The sequence below is a fragment of the Trachypithecus francoisi genome, unplaced genomic scaffold, assembly GCF_009764315.1.
Source record: "Trachypithecus francoisi isolate TF-2019V2 unplaced genomic scaffold, Tfra_2.0 Contig01474, whole genome shotgun sequence".
Classification (NCBI taxonomy): Eukaryota; Metazoa; Chordata; class Mammalia; order Primates; family Cercopithecidae; genus Trachypithecus; species Trachypithecus francoisi.
In genome coordinates this window covers 13,348,812-13,373,386 of record NW_022681435.1, presented here as the reverse complement: position 1 = coordinate 13,373,386, position 24,575 = coordinate 13,348,812, and positions in this window count along the sequence as shown.

Genomic DNA, 24,575 nt, shown 5'->3' with positions numbered 1-24,575 from the left:
TGCTGAAGTAACCACTAAGCATGAAACCTCATCATAATAAAATTGAAGTCTTATTAGAAGATTCCATAATGTATGATAATTTCTTTAATTTTTCCACATTAACTTGGAAAACAAACAGAACATAGGTGTTAGGAGCCATTTATAGAGATAAACATTTCTTGTGTGAGTGAGATGAAAATATTCCTCAAGTCTCTTCAGATTTTTCTGGATCTACTAATTATCTTGTATGCTGCTCATTTTTTAACCAAAATGATATTGCTTCTGTGTTGAAAATAATAAGCACTAGTTTATTATGGTGTCTGCAAATAATAAAAGTGTATTATAAGGCTGTACTGAACTACTTATAAACGTGATATAAGTTTCTGTTTATGGCCACAATCCCTATGCATCATTCCAACGACCTAGCAAAGTTAAATGAAATGTAAAAGGAGAAAATTAAAAACATGAGAATTTCTTAAAGAGTGAAAGAAACAATGAGGGTCTTATGCTCAATGAGGGTCTTATAGAAAAATGAAAAGCTGCAGTTTACAGCCTGTTATTGCAGCATCTGTTTCCTACACAGGGGGCATAAGTGCATCCTTGGAGAAAGGATTGAACCCACCTGTCCATGAACTGCCTCTGTGACTAACTAGGATAACCCCAATTTCTCAAGAAGAGAGGGCCCCGAGTTGCAAATGTAAGACCTAACCCAAACTATGCATCTTGGAATCTATGGAAGAAGAAAAATCACCTCAGAAGAGATGTCTGAGCTTACAGAAGGACTGTTAAACAGAAACTGGGAAAGCAGCAGATAACTGCAAAGAAACAGTGCTTTTAACTACAATACTACCAAGACTGTCTGATGAGGAGCTACTGACAACAATATAACCAAATGAGGGAAGAAACCAGGCAAGTCAGAAAAGGGTGATGTGAGCTAAGGCTCTAAAGTCTATCTTAGCCTGGGGGGAGGGCCCAAAGTGGGTTCAATTTTTACAAATTGGTAAGGTAAATATGCTTGTAAAAACTGAAGAGCAACCAACAATGGGTAGAAATACATTACAGCAACTCAAAAGTGTGCAAGAAAAATAGAAAGAAAATCAAAGAAACAAATTCACGCCTTCCAGTATAAGATATAACTCAAGAAAGAAAAAAATAAGTCCAGGAAAAACAGAAAAAATAGGATGCAGAAAGTAGGCTGGTAGAAAAAGTAGTAACTAATAAATATAAACACAAAATTACTAAGTAAATCAGACTGAATAAAAAACAAAATCCAGAGCTGGATGCAGTAGCATGCACCTGCAGTCCCAGGTACACAGGAGACTGAGGTGGCAGGATCACTAAAGCCCAGGAGTTTGAAACTGTATGTGCTTTGATTGTACCTGTGAACGGCCACTGCACTGCAGTCTGGGCAACATGGCAAAACTCTGTTGAGAAAAAAAAAAAAAAGAAGCAGCAGCGAAAATCCAATTTGTGCTATTTACAAGAGACACACCTAAAATATAAAGAAACAAGGAAGAAAAACATTTTTAAAAAGTAGATTTTATACATTTATATTAATATTAGAAATCATAAATTTTAAGAAACAAAAGCAGAATTTTGGGTAAAGAGGATAAGTGCATTTTAGTAAAGTTTTAAATTCATAAAGAAAACTCTAAAAATGTAGAACCTAAAATAGCTAAAGCAATTATTGAAAGTGTTGGAAAATTTCAGACTAGTGTAACTAAATCCACCAACACTATGAGATATTACAAGTGTTTTTCTTAATTTTGATACACAAAAATAATATTAGTATTTGAATTAACCTTGATTTACACTTGTATAGACTTTTACATATATAATGTGAATCTGAACCTTCAAATCACATGTTCTCATATATGTAAAATATATTTACAAAGATGCATCATAAAGCCTACAATCGCTAAATAGAACACTAATGCAAATGATCAATATGAACTGAAACACAGGAAACCCCATGCAATTGGTACATTTAAAACATTCTAAATCTATTATAAGTTGAACAGTTACAAAAATGTAGATTGTCATATTTTCATTCATTTACAAGTGAAACATAACAGAAAAGATTCTCTATATACAATGTGGAACACGGATATATTATAGCCTAAAATGTTTATAAAATACTCAAAAGCTAAAAGTTAAATTAGCTAAGCATGAATCTTAAAATGAATATACAATAACAAATCACTGTGCAATAAGGCGATTCACATCACCAAACCTTGGCATTCTGAAGTTGTTGATTAAAAAATATTTTAGATGAAAATACTAAAACTAAAATGGGAGCATCACAACATATGCCAGGTTTTAAAAGACTTGAAAAAGAAACACTGAATAACTTTGTTACTACATCAGGAAGTTGTGGTAAACACATAAATTAGAAAACTTAACCTATAACAACTGAGTGAGTGAGAGAAGAAGCCTGAATAAGTCCAGCAAAAATAATTAAAACTGAGTCATTAGAGTTTTAAACATTCTGTAAAAAGCAGGCCCGATGTTTATTCAGGTGAATGCTACCAAAACCTTCCTGAAAATTGAAAGAGAAAAAATATGTTCCAATTCGTTCTAATAGGATACTGATACATTGACATGAAAAACAAGCAAACAAACAAAAAATACAGACATTCTCATCTAAAATACCGACGTAAAAACTGTAATCACAACATTAGCAAAACAAATTTCACACTATATAATTAAGAAAGTATATGTTATCTAAGCTCTCTTTATCTTGCTAATGCAAAGTACCTTCCTATTTGAAGAACTGTAAATACGATTTATCACATTAACATATTAAATTAACCAAAGTTTGTAATCAATTGAAGAGATTTAGTACAGATCTAACTCTGGTCAAACTCTTAGCAAAAAATATAATAGAAATGTTTTCATTCTTCATAGAGAAATGCTAGAAGCAATTATACTAAAAACAGGAAAAAGAAAAGGATGCCCACGACCACTAACTCTATTGCACACTGCACTTAAGTTTCTGGTCAGTGCAATAATACAATTAAAGTGGTTTAAGTGATTTATTCATTGGGATGGAAAAACGAAAATTGTGTTTAGTCACAAATTGCAGACCTTTTTCACCCAAAATGTAAAAAAACTTTTAAAAATTATTGGATGTGAGTTCAATATATTGATATAAATTTCCATTCTATGCAATAGGAAAAGACATTTAGAAAAACATTTGAACAGAGATATAACATCAACAGTATAAAAAAGTGACAATAACAAACATAAGGTATCAATAAATATTGTAGTGATCAGTTTGCCAGACTTTTGGAAAACAATAAGAACTTTTTATAATATATTAAATGAAACTTAATATTTAAGAAGGTTTACACAAATCTAAACAGAAATACCATATCATAAATAAAATAAATCTTTCCCAATTTACCTACATATTTAATACAATATTAGTAAAATTATGATGAATATTTCAAAGCTTATTTTTAAATCTACAGATAAACAAATAGCAAAGAATAGTCACAACACTTCTTAGGAATAAAAAAATAATTAGAGGGTATTTCCCAAACACATTAAGGGTTTACGATAAATCTATAGTGTTATAAGCAAATTGACTGACCAAAATAACAGAGAACTACTGCCTATGAAGAGGTTATTCATAAAAATAGATACTTGAATTAGTCAAAAAATAGTAAAAAAATCTCAAACCCACTGTATTAGTCTGTTTTCACACTGCTATAAATAACTCTCTGAGACTGGGTAATTTATGGGGAAAAAAAGAGGTTTAATCGACTGACAGTTCCTCAGGCTTAACAGGAAAGCTGGGAAGCCTTAAGAGTTAATGGGTGCAGCGCACCAACATGGCACATGTATACATATGTAACAAACCTGCACCTTGTGCACATGTACCCTAGAACATAAAGTATAAAAAAAAAAAAAGAAACTTACCATAAAGGCAGAAGAAGAAGCAAGCAAGCACCTTCCTATGGAGGCGAGAGAGAAAGAGCAAAGGGGAAAATGTCACACATTTTAAACCATCATATCGCATGAGAACCCACTCCCTATCACGAGAACAACATAGGGGAAACACCCCCATGATCCAATTACTGGGCTCCTCCTCCAATTCAACACGAGATTTGGGCAGGAAGACAAATCCAAACCATATCACTCACATTGATTTATGACTTCATTTTACCACCAGGTTACAACTTGTAAGAGTTAAATTAAGTTGTTATTTCATTACAAAGATACATTCCTCTTTAAAGACATAGAGAAAAACATGTACCTATGACTGCCTACATACATGTATAAATATGTGTATACAAATATACGTAAAATCTATTTGAGGTTTTTTGTTTAATATCAGTTCATATTTTCCTAGCTGGTTTTAAAAATTGTTTCATATTTAATGTAAAATAATTATGCTTCATATTTACCTTTTTCAAAAGTATCTAGTTACATTTATGCCACATTTAAACATCAAATTTGGTAGATACTGTATATCAGTTAATTTGTTGAAGATTGTGTTGGTAAACATTTTAACAATTTTAGTTATGTAAGATTTATACATATCAAAGAATAATTGTAATATCTCAGTAACTTTAAACATATTAATAATAAAGTGCACACAGTTCATCCAGAAATTAATGTTCATACCATAACACTGCTGCCATGATCCTTGCTCCTGTGTTCCTCTTCCCAATTCCAATTCCTGCCCTCAAACATTGACACACCCTACCTTGACTTCAGTTTTATAATACCCTCCATGTATGATGTTTTAACTAACATATGTATCCTAAATAATATGTTGTGTTGATTTCTTGCAGTAAAGTTTATTCATAATACATATGTAGTGTTTAGATAATTTTTTACTTGATTTTATTTTTTCTGAAATTCATTTATGATGCAGTATTAATAGTATACAGCATTCTTTATTTTTAATGCTTTCTCTTCAATCTAGATGCTATTAGCTAATGACAGGATTACTGTTCTGTCAATCTGATTGAAGAGAAAACTTAAAAAAATTCAACCTCCTAGTTTTAAACTCTGTAGAAAAATATTTCTATTCAGAACAATAGCTAAGGGAGTATGACATAATAAATCTGAGAACAATTATAGATGCCTTCCTTTTTTTCTGTCTCTTTAGACAGACATATCTACTTTCCTTGTAAGTTGGAGCCAAAATATTCCCTTTTCTTTCATATGCACATTCTTGGACCAGCATGCTGAGAGATTTTCTGTTTGAGCACTCATCTAAGCTACCTAATTCAGTCTCTTCTTCTCTTATGTAGGAGTCTACCATTTTCCTAATAGGGTAAAATCAACATACTGCATACAAATATTAGCATGGAGAAATACCCACCCATTTCTTAATTAGAGCTGATATTATCTTAGCTTTTTACTTTGGAAAGAGAAAATATTAGACTATTACATTTTATACTATTCATACATAATTGAATTTACAAATCTTACTCATAATTGAAATTTATACTCTTAGAAATTAATAACTAAAATGGTTATAAGAGAGAATAATATAAAACACATATTAAACAAACAACTGAATTTCACTATGGTTTTATTTTATCTATGCTGGATTATCTATGGCAACTTAGCATCATCTCTGCCACCCTTCTAAGATTTTCTCTGTATTTCAGAGGATAAGCTAGATACGTAATTTCTCAGAATGTCCTTCCCTACATGTTCCAGGTTACAATTTTCTAACACAAGGAACATATGTGAGATTTGGAAGATGAAGAAAGAAAGGTCATTGTTCTGTGAAAGGCGTTACCACCAGACTTTCATGCAGGTGTGAAATTCACAGAGCCTTCTTGTTGTGTACTTGGAAAAACCCACACTGATGCTGCAAAATGACAGAGATGATGGAAGCTGTTTGGGAGACATCTGAAAACTGAAGTCATTTTTTTTGGTGGTCTTCTTAGAATTATGCATCACATTTGCATGCAAAGTTTCCTTTCCTTTCCTGATAGAGTTTATTTGGAGTTCAAAGCCCAAGAAGGCTCCACAGCGGTTCCTGCCCTCCATACAGTCTTATGTGTCAGCTGGGTCATGGCACCCATCAGATAAAACAGTGATTAAAAGAAGGAAGGATCTTCAGCACATATAATTCCATATGGAGGCTTTGGCCCATTTTCTTAGATTATTCTTTTACGTTGACTTGCTAGATCAAGAGTACGAAGACCACCCACATGTTTAATGCTTCAGTAAAAGGACTCAATACTCACCATATGGTTGTACTCACAACTGAAACTTACTACAGAGACACAGATAGAACATGCGGCAGGATCAATAAGGAGAAAGGATGAATCAGATGGAGCCTAGAGAAATTCATGCATACAATTCCTGTTACTTTCGCTCCTGTTTGAAAGGGTCACACAATATATGCTGTTTTTCAAGTAGTAAGATGCATCCTTACGTGTCTGCAGTGTTTCTACCCAGGGAGGTCCTGTGAAGATTCACTGTCCAGGGTTTTGCTGAGGACTGTGCATGTAGACATCTTCTGCCCACTGACATTTTAGAGTCTCTAAAGGAAATCAAATTCTCACATTGTTTATAGAAACAATCTGGATAGACTGGCAAAGCCCTGCATACAAACCCCACCAGGCATGGTGTACCTTTTCCTGCACATAAACATACCAATATCTGCAAATGCACACAACCATGTGAAAATATATATTCTCTTATTGAAAAATAACTCTGGTTTGATACTGATCCCTGGTAGAGACTGAACACTTGGTCACGGCTATCAAGTACTATGCCCCCCAAGCTGCCCATCATGAAAATGCTGTGAACACAGGTAATAGTAACACAAGGCAGGCTATTTTTAAGTTAGTTCTGAAGAAGAGAAGCACACACAGGTAGCTTAGAGTGTTATAGCAATTATACCTATTTTATTGAATCCTATCTCTCAACCCACATCTATAGCACCGTAAGGGGTCACTATGACAAGTGGACCATGGAGGAAGGTATTATTTTTTGTGGTTTTCTGATGATTTTAGACATAAAAGTGGTACACATGAAACCAGAGAGCTAGATAATTAGAATTTCACCCAGTTTTCACTGTCTGAAAGACAGTGATAAAAATAAATTCTATGCACCAGCAAAAGTTGAAACAGTGATGTCAGGCTTTCCACTTTACCTGAATGACAGTATGGAGGAGGTGAATATCTGTGTGTGTGTGTGTGTGTGTGTGTGTGTGTGTGTGTGTGTGTGTTTTCTTTTTTTGAGACAGTATCTCATTCTGTTGCCCAGGCTGGAGTGCAATGGCATGATCTTGGCTCACTGCAACCTCTGCCTCCCGGGTTCAAGTGATTCGCCTGCCTCAGCCTCCTGAGTAGCTGGGATTACAGGTGCGCGTCACGACGCCCGGCTAATTTTTGTATTTTTAGTAGAGACGGGGTTTCACCATGTTGGCCAGGCTGGTCTTGAACTCCTGACCTCAGGTGATCCACCCAACTCGGCCTCTCAAAGTGCTAAGATTACAGGCGTAAGCCTCCGGGCCTGGCCTCAATGTATGTTTTTAAACAGCTTAACTGAGGTATGATTAGCATACATACACATCTGTGTATGCATATTTATGTATACATACACATATATATGTATACATGCAAACATGTTTAAATTCATAAGCACGATTAAGAAACTGAACATATGCATCACATCCAAAGGTTTTCATGTGGTCTTTTGTAATCTTTTGTCTCCCTCTCTCCCTAAATTTCCTTCCTAGACATCCACTGATCTGATATTTGTCACAATACAATAGTGACATTTTCAAAAATTTCCCTTTAATTACTGGAAGCTAGAATCACATGGTATACCCAATTTTTGTCTGTTTTTATGTGATTCAATAATTCCTGTTTTATGAGTTGTAATCTATTATTTGTATACACCACAATTTATTTATTCTCTGAGTGATATATATTGAGTTATATTTAGATTTTGATATTACAAACAAAACTGCTATGAATATTTTTGTACATAACTTTGTATGGACATACGATTTATTTTCTCTTGGGTAAGTCTCTGGAAGTGGAAAGACTGGGTCATATGACAAATATTAATAATTGTTTAACTTTCTTGACAAGCTTCCAAACTCTTTTCTAATGCAATTATACCATTTACATTTGCACCAACAGTATATGAAATTTATACTTCCACCACATCCTGGCCAGTAATTGGTATGGTCAATCTTTCTAGTCACTCTAATTTTAGCTATTCGATTAGGCGTATAGTGGGATCTCAATGTGGTTTTAATTTGCATTTTCCCAGTGACTAATGACATTGCGCATTTTTTATGTGCTTATTTGCACCAAAACATGTTGTTTGATTAGAGGTTTGCTCAGATCTTAGGAGTTCAGCTTAACTCTTGACCAGAACTCTATATATGATTTTGCAAGCCTGACCATAGGCAATTACAAAGGTTTTGTCTGACAGGTCTCGGAGAGAAAGCTGCCCTCCCAACATCAGTGTCAATGCACAGCTAACGCAGTGCACTATTTCAAGTGAGTTGTAGTCAAGGACTCAGGGTCTAACGGTCAGCCATTTTATGCGTCTCCATGTTCCTAGCCCACACGCTTGCACACAGGATTAAGTTTCCATGACCTTGGTTTTGACAATGAAGTCTTTGATATGAAAACTAAGTCATTATAGATAAAAGATACAATAGATTAATTGGATCTCATCTAAATTATGAGCATTGTACATCAAAGGACATTGTCAAGAGGGTAAAAATGTAGTCAACTAATTTGGAGACAATATTTGCAAGTCATCTGTCTGATAAGGTTGAACTCTGCAGAATATATTTAAAAAACACAACTCAACAACAAGAAAGACAACAAGCAAATTTATAAAATGGTCAAAGGACTTAGACATTTCTTCAAAACATGTATGAATGGCCAACAAGTACATGTAAGGATTCTCGACATCATTAGACAATCAGGAACTGTAAAACAAACCCTCTATCTGGTACGACTTGACACTTACCAGGATGGTTATGATAAAACATTGGAATATTAGTGTTACAGAGATCATGGAGAAATTTAAACTCTTGTGCATTGCTGTTGGAAATGGAAAATGCTGCAGCCACTGTGGAAAAGAGTTTGATGGTGCCTCATATGTGCTAAAAATAGCATTTTCAAGGGAAATGCAAATTAAAACAACAATAAGATAACACCACATACCTATTAGATAGACAAAAACCTAAACACTAATATTGCCAAATGCTGGTGAAAATGTGGAACAACGCACCATCTGCTTTACTGCTGGTGGGAATAAAAAATGATACAACCATTCTGGAGGACAACTTGGCAACATACTCTCACCATAGAATTTAGCAATTGTGCACCTTCCAACACCAAGGGTTTGAAAACTTAAATGGATACAAAAACGTGTACAGGGAAATTTGTAGCAACTTTATTCATAATTGCCAAAAATTGGAAGCTACCATGATGGTCTTTAGTAGGAGAACAGATAAATAAACTGTGGTATATGCAGATGATGAAAAAACACAATTTTATATATATATATATAATGACATATATAATATTTATGAAATTTTAGAATATAAAAAATATATTTAATTATATATTATATGCAACTACAATATATAATTATATATTGTACATTTAGTTATATTACATATTATATATAATAATTATATATACTTTATATATACTAATAAATATTATAACTAATATATGTAATATATTTAATTATTACTATATATTGCAATTATGGTATATAATGATATAAAGTTAATATAACTATTACATATTTTATTTGTAATTATATTATATAATAATATATAGTTAATATCACTATGTAATAATATATAGTTAATATTACATATTAGTTAAATTAGTTAATATATTATTTATATTATATAACTATAATTATACATACTATGATTTATTTATATAGTTGAAAATATATTTGTTTACATAGTTTATATAAGTTGAGTATTTGAAGTTTATGTAAGTTGAATATTTGGATAGTTGAAAGTTTATATAAGTTGAATATATAAACGAATCAAGTACTGATACATAATACAACCTGGATGAACCTTGATGATATTAAGGCATGTGAAAGAAGCTTTATACCAAAAGTCACATATTATATGATGCCATTTATAAAAAATATACAAAATAGAAAAATCTATGAAGACAAAATACAGATTAATTGTTACCAGTGGTTGGTGGGAGGAGCAAATAAATGAGGAGCAACTGCTTAATTGGTATGGTTTTACTATTCAGGTAATTAAAATACTTTGGAATTAGATAGAGGTAATGGTGCTCAATTATTTTTAAAGAAAAACACAATTTTCCTAAGACAAAATCACATATTTTTAAAACCATTTTAAGAAACGTGCCGGGCGCAGTGGCTCAAGCCTGTAATCCCAGCACTTTGGGAGGCCGAGACGGGCGGATCACGAGGTCAGGAGATCGAGACCATCCTGGCTAACACGGTGAAACCCCTTCTCTACTAAAAAAAAAAATACAAAAAACTAGCCGGGTGAGGTGGCGGGCACCTGTAGTCCCAGCTACTCGGGAGGCTGAGGCAGGAGAATGGCGTAAACCCGGGAGGCGGAGCTTGCAGTGAGCTGAGATCTGGCCACTGCACTCCAGCCTGGGTGACAGAGCAAGACTCCGTCTCAAAAAAAAAAAAAAAAAAAAAAAGAAACGTTATATTTTTAGGTTTTCTATTAGGTCTATGATCCATTTTAAGTTAGTTATTTTATGGAATACAAGGTTTGGATAAAATTTCATCCTTTTTTCATATAGATATTCTGATGGTTCTAGCACTATTATAAAAATACTATCATCTCACCACTCAATTGTCTTGGCTTCTTAATAAAACATCAGTTGTCCTTATACAAGTAGATCTATTCTATAGTTTTTGGTGAACAGGTCTTTTATATCTTATATCAGATTTAGATATTCAACATTTTAAATGGTATATTTGAATTTCAATTTTCATAACTTTGTTACAAGTACGCAGAAACGCACTTGATCCTTTTATATTGATTTTCTATATTTTAACATTGCTAAACCCACTTAGTTCTCATATTTCTTTTGTACATTCAAACAGTTGTTTTTCCATGAGGACATGCTAACTTCAAATGTTTTACTTCTTTCTTTCCAGTCTGGATGCCTTTCATTTATTTTATTTGTCTTATTTCTCTGTCTAGAATCCACTGCAAAATTGAATAGTAGTGACGAATGTAGGATATCTTTGCCTTCTTTCAGATGTTAAGGATAAAGTATTTAGTATTTGACCATTAGGTAGAACATTACCTGTAGGTTTTTTGGTAAATGGTCTTCATCAGATTGAGGAAATTTCCTTTACCAAACGTTTTTTTTCTTTTAAAACTGAAATGGGTCTTAGGTTTTTTTTGTTTTTTTGTTTTTTTGTCATTTATAGAGATGATCTTACATTTTTCTTCTTTAAATTATTAAATGCAACAACTTTGCATTGGTGGAATAAAACACACTTAGTCATAATATATGATTTTGTTCATATTGTTGAATTCTGCTCACTTATAGTTTTAGCTTCCTTGTTTGTTTGTTTTTAAAATTCTTGCTTCAACATTAAAGAGAGATCTCATTCTCCAGTTTTCATTTATAATTTCTTTTGTTTGGCTTTATGGTCTCAAACCACATTTTTTTCTCTGAATTGTCATATCTTCTTAAATCTCCTTAAGCTATGCCACACAATTCTCTGATATTTCCTAATTTCTATTTTAACCATTTTCACAGGTAGACTCCTTTTCTGAGCCTCCAGATTAATGTTACATTTCCATTTTTCTGCCATATTTGTAAAACAGTTTCACTGTTCCTGTTTTGCCTTTTGCTTTTTTCATGCTGGCAAGGAAAAAAAAAAAAAAAGCCCCTATCCACAGTTTCTACTTACTAAATAACAGAGCTCTTTGCTTATGATTGGTCCTTTTAGCGCATTTCTTAAAATGATAGATTCTTTTCTGAGATTAACAAATTTTAGAAGTTTTATAATTGGAATTCCTAATGAAATATCCAGATTCTACACGGCTACTCAAATTTTGCTAATATTCTCTATTGATGAAATACAGAGAGGAGAAAAATCATGTATCTGATAGATGTATTTATATGGGGCAGTTTTATTTTATTTTACTTTCTCCCTTTTCATAATAATTACTATTTATTTTGAAAGGGGCAGGGGTAGGCAACGACCAATTGCAGACAACATGGGGAATACAATGGTGATTTCTAAGTACACTGCTGGCCTGACAGGGAGTCACAGAAGAGAAGGGCTCAGATCACATTAAGGTGCTGGAATCACAGGGCTTAGTGCATCAATTTAAAGTATTTAGTCAGAAACGAAAGGAAAGGGATAGGATAAAAGAGCATACAAGGTAGACGTAAGGGGCACACTCCCCGAGTTATCCGATATTCACCATTCTCTCCCTTCCTTCCCTCTCCTTTTGTCCCTCTCTCTTCCTCTTCATCAGTCTTCCTCTCTTGCAGTGTGATTATGAGGACCAGGGTGAAGTCTCAGCAGATAAAAAGGTGCTTGTGGCTGACTCGTGCTCTATCTGCATGGTTAAATATTCTTGACCCTACCCATATAACAAGCTCGTAACCAGCTGAGCAGCCACAGATTTTATCTGTGAGTCTCAGGGCCAGGTCATACAGAACCTTGAAAATGGGGGTCACCAATGGTTAGTCAATTGAAGACACATGAGTATCCAGTGGCTCACAAGACTCATGACTATGGGTTTCCATTTGCTTTTCTTATCAATGCTTCTTGTGTTCCTCACACAGATGCTCTATATATTCCATCTAGATTTAATTTACATCCCAAGCTATGAGCATCTCAGCTTTGTTTCTTCTATCCTTATTTATTTGTGTCTCTCATTATCCATGTCATATATTAATTTCTCTTTAATAATGCAATATATATAACAAGTAATATATAAATAAATATAATACATATTTAGAGTGAAAGAGGGAAATTACAAGTGATCTTAGTTACTTTCTTCCAACTTTTTGAGAATTGTAATGTTGGAATGAAGATTAAAGCAGAATAAATTATCGGTAAGATGTAGAAATTTAATTGTGTGGTTGCCTCAAAAATCAGAAACAATAGAGAAGCTATTCATCTAACCCAGAGTCCTGGTAAGAAACTGGTGTAAGAAGAAAGAAGGGTTGTCTATATCAGCATTAACTTGTTTTCTAAATAATTGTTATTGCCCAAGTCAGCAGCATCAACATAGTACATGCTCACTTTCTCTAAGTTTCTGGGAATTTGACTCTTAGGTGTTTGCAAGTGTTCATTTTTTTCCCCTCTATTTTATATTTGTTGCCATAGATTACTTTTAGATGCTGTCTTGCAATACTTAAAATTAAGGTAGGCAACTGACACCAACAAAAGAAACAAAGAGGACTACTAATTTCTCTCATTTAATAGTAAAGACATTGGAATTAGGGATACCAACATGAAAATGATTGCAATAATGGAAAACATTTAGTTGTTTTCCAAAAACCTCTTTTGGCCATCAGAGAAAGGCAAATCAAAACCACAATGAGATACCCTCTCACACTAGATAGAATGGCGATCATTAAAAAGTCAGGAAGCAACAGGTGCTGGAGAGGATGTGGAGAAATAGGAACACTTTTACACTATTTGTGGGACTGGAAACTAGTTCAACTATTGTGGAAGACAGTGTGGCAATTCCTCAAGGATCTACAACCATTTGACCCAGCCATCCCATTACTGGGTATGTATCCAAAGGATTATAAATCATGCTGCTATAAAGACACATGCACACGTGTGTTCATTGCGGCACTATTCACAATAGCAAAGACTTGGAACGAACCCAAATGTCCATCAATGATAGACTGGATTAAGAAAATGTGGCACATATACACCATGGAATACTATGCAGCCATAAAAAAGGATGAGTTCATGCCTTTTGTAGGGACATGGATGAAGCTGGAAACCATCATTCTCAGCAAACTATCACAAGAACAGAAAACCAAACACCACATGTTCTCACTCATAGGTGGGAATTGAACAATGAGAACACTTGGACACAGGAAGGGGAACATCACACACTGGGGCCTGTCATGGGGTGGGGGCAGGGGGGAGGGATAGCATTAGGAGATATACATAATATAAACAATTTGTTAATGGATGCAGCACACCAACATGGCACATGTATACATATATAACAAACCTGCACGTTGTGCACATGTACCCTAGAACTTAAAGTATAGTAATAATAGAAAAAAATTTATGTGTATTTTGGGGTATTTGTTAAAATAATTTCTTTTCATTCAGATCACGTGAAAGATACCAACTTTCTTATTTTTTGTCTGTATATATTAATGTATGATAATGGAATCATGAATTTGGAGAAAATATGAAGGATAAGAATGAATCAATAGTTAATGAACTCCAGTTTTCTATTTCTTGCAAGATAGCATACAAAGAAACAGTTTGCTTAGAGTTTGAACCTGTGAGTACTAAATTTGAAGTCTACAGTTTTAAAGTACAGCAAACATTAGAGAAACTACAGACAATCCAAGTGTTCATGGAATAGAAGTATTGTGTGTAGGGGTTTACAACAGTCGTAGAGTGAGTAGCAGTTGAAAAAGTAGTTAAAGAAGTTAAAATGAGTTACTTTCACTCTGTGCCATAGTCTGACTTGTTGTCTTTTTAAAATATTGGTATTGTCTCACTCCATTCAGTTTAACGAATTGCCTTTAAAAGATTGTGCTTTCCTAATAGATGAAACCTGAGTATAGGAATCGTCCCGTTCCATTGCAGTATCTTTGCTAATTATTTAATAACAACAGCATATTGGGTCAATTCTCAAATATAAAGACAAGTCTCAAACAGCAAACACAGAAACATTTTCAAGAGACACGAAGCTCATTTTATCAAAAGATTCAATACATTCCCTGGAGCCAACCACAACAGGGGTTTGCTATTGCAGTTCAACTTCTTTGCCTGGATCCAAATTATTTTTGTTATTTAAGAAACTTGCACAATGTTGCTTAAGACACATACTCAGCAATCTGATAATGAGAGTTTTATTCAATGCTTATAGCAACTGATAAACTTTGAAAACTTAAAACAAGCCAAATTCACAGAGCATTTCTAATGTGTGTGTTGACAATACCTACCTCGTACATCAATAAACATCACACTATCTTATCAATAGGGAAACACTTTTGTCAGTATCATCCCTTAACAAAATTTTGCATATTAGAAAAAAGGACATTCTTAGAGTGAACACTTTATTTACTTCATTTGTGAAAATATTTAGTAATGTTATATAGCTAAGGTTTTCAACAAGAAGAGTTCTTTATTCAATATTTGCAAGACCATCCAGACTTCTTCTGAAGAGTTGATGGAATTTAAATTACTAGAGGTTATTTTAATTATTTATTTATTTAGAGACACGGTTTTGCTCTTTCTCCCAGGCTGAAGTGCAGTGGTAGGATCTCGGCTCACTGCAGCCTCAAACTTCTGGGCTTAAGCTATCATCCCGCTTCGGTGCCCCAAGTAGTGGTGAGCGCCACCATGCCCAGCTTTTTTTTTTTTTTTTTTTTTTTTTTTTTTTGCTTTTTGTTTTGTTTTTGTAAAGACGGGGTTTGCCATATTTCTCAGGCTGGTCTTGATATCCTGAGCTCAAATAATCCTCCGGCCTCAGCCTCCTAAAGTGCTGGAACTACAGGTGTGAGCCACTGTGCCAGGCATAATTGAGGTTATATTTATGGAGCCAATTGCATTGGAGATTATGTGCCTGAAGAAATGCATTTCTAAGGGTCCTTTTGGTGTTAGCTCTTAATCTAATGGTAAACTAATCATATTATTTGGAATGTATTAGTAAACACACTGTTTAAATATCTGTGAAAATAAGAAAATGGAAAGCAGTTTTTATTTACACATTGATAAGAAATTATTTATTTTGAAACATTAAGTACTTAGAAGGTTTTTCTTTCCCTATTTTTGAAAATGTAATGTGTTAGAATAATTGCTCTTTTGTGCTAAAGGAATTTCTTTGAATCAAATTAAGGTATGATCATGAAGATTGCATTTTTAAATCAAACTATTTTACAGATGAGAAAACTAAAGTCAAGAAAGCCAAGTTGATTAAAATTGTGATTTGTTATTGGCAAAAGAGAGGTTAGAGTCTTGGATATCAACCTAATGTTGATAGCACCCTCCACTGTGCTACTGAATGTTATATGAGATGATTAGATTTTAATATCTGGCTGCTTAATTATTTTTAAAAAACATAGAAATCTTTCATCAACAACCCTATTAAGTAATATGTGCAAAATAGAAGTTAAAAGATGTCAAAATGCTTTTAAAGTTAAGGTGCTTATCCTATGTCATAAATTATCCTATTTTAGATGGGATCCTTGAGTAAACCAAAAATTTTGGGCAGGGCAGTTCCTTGTATCTCTCCATAATGAAAACCAGCAGAGATTCCCACCAAATGTATTCATTGTACCTGTCTGACTTTAATATATCACCTTCATCTTTAAATAATCTTAACTCACCAAACCTTCTCCTAAGTACTTAGAATAAAGTTTTCAAAACTGAATACTTTAAAGATTACTTAGAAGGGAAGTCTTGCTGTCACTTTTCACTTTGTGAATTATTAATTATACTTATACATCTTAGTAGTGACATCAGATTGATGATATATTACAGAAGCAAGTAATCAGCACAATATTTCCTTAATAATGTATTCCCTCAAGTCATCAACATCATAGCATTACAGAGCTATTACATCCACAGTGGTTTCCACAAGCCTATCATCCATGCAATTGCACATCACTCCAGAGAGGAGGCATGCTAATAAATCATTTGCTGCCACTGTAATAGAGAGTATTAATTTAATGCTGCCATGAGGTAACTGAAGGAACAGATTCTCTTCTTCTTCTATTACTCATTGTCCTGGGAGGTTAAAGTCTTGGATGTCTGGATGCAACAGAAATATAGTGAGATTTCTGTCCAAATATGAGAAGCCTTTGAAGTTTAGAAACAGTCTTTGTGCTGGACAACATTTGTACTTTGGGGGAAAGTAATTCCTGTTGAAGATAATATGAGCATGTATTCCTCATTAAAGGAAAATAACTGTTTAACACACTTTAGGAAATACAGCAATAGTTTATCTATTTTAAGAGTGCTACCTTTGTGTAGATGTGCAATCAACTTTTGAAAACAGCATAAAAGGAAAAACTGTAAATAACTTGTGTAATTTATTTTTTTCTCAACTGTGTCTTTTTTGCACTTTTAATAGAAAAAAATAGGCTCTCCTGACAATGACTGTCACCCGGGCTGAGGTGGGAGAATCACTTGAGCCTGGGAGATTGAGGCTGCAGTGAGCTGTGATCATGCCACTGCACCCAGACTGGGTGACAGAGCAAGACCTTGCCTCAAAAAAATTAAAAAATAAAAATAAATAAACACACACATACATTATCTCTGTATATGTGTACAGAAAATTATATATAACATGTAATATGTGATATAATTATGTGTGGGTATATATCTATATAAATCCATCTATTATCTACCTATCTGTCTGTATTTCTGCCTGTAACAAAGAAGGAGGCAGAGTTTCCCTTTGCTGATGTACTAGTAATCCTGTCTTCCATTCTCAGTGCCTTCTAATACTCTCACTTTATCAAATGTTTCTCTTTTCCATAACATGTGGAGTTAAGTGAAACCCTCTATCTGCTTTAGATGCCATTGATATTACTTTGTACTATTGTTCATTAATGAACTTCATTCATTGTTTTTCAACCACCACCACTTTCCATCTGCAACACTTTTTCTTCATGCCAAACGGATAATCTGTACTCAGTAAACAGTAATTCCCCATACTCCCAATCCCACAGGCTTAGACTCTAGGAATCACTATTCTACTTTCTGTCTCAATGGACTTGTCTATTCTGGCTACCTCATATATTTGGAATCAAATAATATTTACTCTTTTGTGCCTGGCTTATTTAACTTGGTATAATGTCTTCATTGTTCATCTATGTTGTAGAATATGTCAGAATTTTATTCTTTGTTAAGGTTGAATCATATTCCATGATGTGTATACACCACATTTTGCTTATCCATTTATCTGTCCGTGGATATTTGGACTGCTTCCTCATTTTGAATATTGCAAATAATGCTACCACGAATATTGGTGTACAAATATCTCTTCGAGTCTCTGTAAAATAGTGCAGTCTTTACAGAGAACAATATGGCAGTTCCTCAAAAATTAGGCATATAATTACCATATGATACAGAAATTCCACTTCTGAGTATACACTCCAAAAAACACATATTCCCAAATTGTATATGTAGCAGTATGAACAATACAAATGGTAAATATATATTTTAAATAACACAAAATATGGCAAAGCAGTGATTATAATCAAAAAATGAAAAGAATATTTAACATTAAGATTATTATTGATGAGATCCAGAAAAGGCCATTATTATCTAATTTAGGGAGATTAATGAGTAACATATGCAGCATATACAGGTATTGTGTATTTTTTTATAAGTAAAAAAAAAAACAAAGATAGCCATAATTAGCTTTACCATAGATCAACAAATGAAACTTGCAATACAAACTTTCTCCCACTTCACAAAGGAGAAATAATAAAGAACATGTCTATATAATTCATATTGATGGATATTTTTCAAAATGTTGTAAAATAATTTAAAAGATGAAGGAAAAAAATAAAGCCATTAGATACCTGTACATTCAAAAAATTTAGCCAAAACTCCTTTAAATTTTATATGCAAAGAAACCCTTACGGAGTTTCCACTGTACTTTTAATTATAACAGGAAAAATTTATTTTCCACTGTATTTAATAGTTTAAATGTGATATTTTGCTTTGTATTCTCAAATTTAGACTATCCCGTGTAATACTACCATATAAATCATCCTGAAGCTTCTTCAAAGCTCAGAAAACACATTGATTGTGCCATCCTTTCCATTTATTAGTGGTGTTTCTTCAGGTCTGGTTTATTACTAACAAGCGCATAGTGAATAAATGGTATCTGACACTATTTATAAGGTGACACAATGCAATGCAATATGCTACATTCAAATATATAAATAATATATGACTTCATTATATTATATTAGCAACATTTCTAATGGTCCACATTTTGCTTTTAATTTTCTCATCTACTGATATTAGAGGCTGCTTCAATCAACAAAATAATTTCTCTTTTTTTTTGTCTTTTTTTTTTTCCTTTTTGTGGAGAACGGGGTCTCGCTGTATTACCCAGGCAGGTCTCGAACTCCTGGGCTCAAGCTATCCTCCCGCCTCTGCCTCCCTGAGAGCTGGGATTACAGGCGTGAGCCACCGCGCCCGGCAACAAAATAATTTCTAATTTGAGTAAAAACAATTAAAATAATTTCCCAAACTAAAAAATGCAAATAAGTGTAGATCTATATACTAACATATATATGCATAGGTAGATATTTCATAAATAGTTAGATTTTACTATAACCATGCCATGTAGTCTTATTTTTCTCAATTTTTACAATGTGTTTTGAACACTTTATAGTACCTTAAAAAGTAGTATAATGGGGTCATCGGGTTTTAAAAATAAACCTCCTAGAACCTAATTTATGTGTGTGTGTGATCATTGTATAAAATGACATGACTTTTAAATGTTTTGTAAGGTGATTACAAAAATATTATCACAATTAACATTCTGATTTAAAACATAGATTTTTTTTTTTTAATGGTCGTTCCTCTCCCATGATTACCCAAATATAATGAAAACAGATGATGAAAGTTGAAGGGCAGGGGAAACCAGGGTGTAAGAAATTGTCCTATCTCATTTTCATATTGGATTTCCCAATTCTTGTTATACCTCATTCTCCTTTCCCTCTTGGTGGCACTTCTGGACAGGCTGATACAACTTATGAATTCACGTTCTTGTTTGTTGCACGTGAGAAATGTAAGCTTCCCCTGCCTGGGAACTTTTTGCCATTCTCATTCATTTGCCATGTGATAAAGGCCCAATCCCACTTCCTCTGCTTTGCTCAAGCAAACTCACACCTACTCATGTCCACCAGGAGCTCCCTGTGCGTCCTTGTCTGAATAACACATTTTCTCTCCTGTTTTGTTAATGCGGGGAGTGTCCTCAGCCTCAACTTCGGCACCGCATTTTGGGCCGGGGTTCTCTCCCGCTGTTGCAAAGGGAACGGTACAAAGCAGAAGAAGGGAAGAGACCTTTCATAGCCTTGGAAAACAGAAAATTAGCATTAGATAAATATTCTGAAAAAAATTAGGTAAAGATACTATGAGAGAAATACGATGTGTAGAGTGATGACAAATCCAGTGTTTAAAATAGATACAGGAGGAACACCCTGAGAGCTTAGTGAATGGATTTTCCCAACAAAGAAAAGAGAAGCCACAAAACTTGGAGTTACAGGAGCATGGAACAAGGGTAAAGGTAGGCAGGGCCAGCCTCATGTGCATGCGCTGCGGGAGGATCAGAAGTGTCCCACGGTTGGTGTAAGGCTCTGCTATTGCTGGCTTGATATCCTTAATAATTGTTGAAGAAAGAGTCCTAGATTCTCGTTTTTTCAGTGGGCCCCACAAATTAGGGAGCTGGCCTTGATAGTAGATGAGTGAAATAATCTGAGTAGTTTGGTATCATAACCAAAGCTGAAATACTAAACGGCTGTCTAATGTTATCTGAGTACCTGGCACGATGAATGCCAGGATCTGCAAACTAGGGCTTGCTGGCCATATCCCATACCTTGGCCTGTTTTTGTAAATAAAGTTTTATTGGAAAGAGATCATACTAATTCCTTTACATAGTGTCTACGGTTGCTTTCAACCTACAGTGGCATAGGGAAGTAGCTGCCACAGACACTGTCAGGATTGTGAAACTCGGTTGAGTTTTTTGAGTGTGTTTTGGAGTTTTGTTTTATTTTATTTTATTTTGTTTTATTTTATTTTATTTTATTATTTCAGTTTAGTTTATTTTTTTGAGACAGAGTTCTCACTTTCTTACTCAGGCTGGTCTCCCTTTCCTGGGCTTAAGGATCCTCTAGTCTCAGCCTCCCAAGTAGCTGAGATTACAGGCAGGCCTCAGGTCACTTTGTTTAAATCTTAAAATATTAACTGGCCTTTGCAAAAAATATTTCCCAGTCTCTGGATTGAGTCCTGGACTTTGCTAAATGGTGTCAAAACATTGACTGAATGTTCATGTAGAGAAAATAAATCTCATATCAGCTTTTTCCAGGACTTTTCAGAAATGCCCTCATCTCCTTATTCACAAATAATGTTAAGTTTATGGTATTTTATATCTCCTAGTAGCACCATCATTGGTCATTGTGAGTTATGCATATCTTATTGTCCCTTCTTGATCCACATATTTATTGGAGGACTTATGAAGAGATTTAGATTTAGGTGCTCACCATAATTCCACAGGAATTCCTGTCTTTTCAATTTAAACTTTTATTAACCTCATAATTTCACTTATTTATCTTTTTTACAACATATTATTATATTTTATTTGTCATTCTGAAAATAGTTATTAATGATTTATTAACTCACAACACAAAGAATATGCCTTATAAAGTTAATTTATACTATTTCATATTTTTATTGTAAGTTGACAAATTATAATTGTATATATTTGTGTGGTACAAAGTGACATTATGGTATATGTAGACAATGTAGAATAATTAAATCAATATATTCATCATCTAAAATACAATTTTTTTGTAGTTAGATCACTTGAAATTTACTTTCTTAGCAATTCTGAAATATATAATTCACTATTATTAACTACAATCATCACACTGTGCAATAGATCTCAAAGACTTGTCTTTCATGTCTAACTGAAACTTTGTATGCTGAGACCAACGTCTCCCTCCCCATTCACCCATCCTGCAGCCTGTGGTGAAAACCACACTGCTCTCTGCTCCCATCAATTCAATCGTTTACATTCCATATATATCATGATGTTTTATATACACACAATCCACTTATATGACATGTATGCCTACATACACACATTGATATATTTATATTTTTATTTTTTTATTATACTTTAAGTTCTAGGGTACATGTGCATGACGTTTATATCATGTATAACTCCCCAATGCAATCCCTCCCTCCTCCCCCCTCCCCATGATAGGCCCCAGTGTATATATTTGTGGTATAAAACATGATGTTTTGAAGTAATTATTACAGTCATGTAGATTGACCTATCCACCACCTTCCATAGCTGCCTCTTTAATTAATTTTTTGGTGGGTGTGTGATCAGAGCACCAACATTTTAATGTACTATCTAATTTTCAGCATACAATATATTATTATTAACTATATTCCTCATACTGTATATTAGATCTCTGGACTTATTAATCCTTCCTAACTGCAAGACTGTACCTTTGAAATAATTATACCCATTTCTTCCCCATACCCACCCCTGGTACTGACTATTCTAGTCTCCATTTCTATGCATTTGACTTTTTTAGAAAAATATCCAACCTGTAAGTGAGGTCATATGGTATTTTATTTTCTGTGCCTGGCTTATTTTACTTATTATTATGTCCTCCAGATTTACCCATGTTGTCATGAATGGCAGGAGCTCCTTCTTTTAAAATGTTGAATCATTCCATTATATATAGAGAGACAGAAATATATACAACCTAATATATATATCACATTTTCTTTATCCATTTATCTGTCAATAGACATTTTAATTGTTTTATTATCAAAGTCTTCTAATAAAATGTCAAACACTTTACATCAACATGACGCAGACTGTAGCTTACTTTTGTTTTTACTGCACAGAAGTGAATCTTGAATGTCCAGAAACAAAGGAAACACTTGCTTATCTACTTTGCATATGACATGGACTCACTGTGTGCATAAGCTTACTACTGGGGTAAGAGTAACACCAGATTTATTTATCTGAGATCAAAAATTGAGTCTATTATCAAACAGATTTGTCTCATTTTAAAAGGATATAAAGGTCTATATAAATTGTACTGCCTTTTTTAAATCAATATGGAGCCTAAAATAAATTAATAACAATGTGGAAAATTTAAAATCAGGATAAGAGATAGCTTTCTTTAGCAAATGAACTCAAGTTAGACAGATAGCTTTGATGCATCTATATGTGAAAAATATTGTTATTGCAGGAAAAGTATTCCCAAATATCTTATGAGAAAGGATACAATTCTACCTCAAAATATGTTGCTATTCGTTCACTGCCAAAGACAGATTCATTTTAAATCATTGTGTTTTTTTTTTTGTTATTAAAGCCTATTAACCATCAAAAGAGGTCAGTGTATGTATAACCTTTCAAAATTAAACAAAAGTCACAAAAATTAACCCACAAGACTTAAGGGATTATCTCTTTCAAAGGTCCCTTTCAACATATAGCTATGAGAATGTCAATTTGTAATGTTAACGAAATGACAATAAGTAGATCCATCATATCGGTGATATTTAATGACATTTGACACATTCCTGCCACAATTAACGTGCTATGTTTTTCCTTCATGGCTTTATTGTGGCAAGGATTAAAATTCTATGAATACTTAAAGTAGACTTAATGTTAACAATTCATGCCTATTATAGATGTATGCAGCTTTTCGGTTTTGTTATGAAGCAGAACCAGGATAGTACAACTGCTTGGTTATTCAATCAGATTTCACCATGGCAAGAATTGCTTACCCATGTACTACTTTCTAAAAGCTTTTTGTTATAAAGAGTTAGTAACAAGGTTGAACACTTCATAACCATTTATAACTCAGGTATATGTATATGGCCTAGGGTAGTCATGAGGGAATGGTCTAAAGTAGTCATGAATGTTTAGAGTTTCCTCACGTTTCATTTCTGAAGCAGGTAGAGTTAAGTCTATATTCAATTATCAACATTGCATTTGTATGGAATATCTTGATAATGTACATCTAGTCTATTTATTATGCATTTTTATTTATTTTTCCTGTATTATACTTACTCAAAGTCTAATGGGTGAAATCTAGAGTTATATTTTTATTATTGCTATTGTCATTATTTTTCTGGACAAATCTTTTTTCAGGATCTACATGAATTTAAAAAATGATTGAACAATTTATTGATTTTTTGTTTATTGCCAGAATACTTCTTAATTAGACCTAATAGGATATGGATGATTCAGTTAAAATGAATAATGAATCCTTGATCCAATTTATGGAGTCACTGATATAAATAGCTATGACTTATGTGTATAAAGCCTAATTTCTTTCTAAACACTTATTTTGTTTCAGTTTTCTCTCATATTCCATTTCCTTGGTGATGTTAAGATAGATTTCATAAAGTGTTTACATAAAGTGTAAAATGTGAAAAACAAGAAAAAAAATTGATGATGCTTTCCCAAAAGTGTTGATAAATATATCAGAGTCTTTCTTTAAAAATGAGATGTTAACAGTGATGTCTCAATTCATCATTTACAGTGTCATGTTTCAGGTGCATTATTTCTGTGTGATGTAGTTGGTGCTGGTACTGTCTTATCTGTACTCAATTAAATGGTGCTTAGTGTGTATGGGCAAAGGATAGATCCATCACACATTATTTTT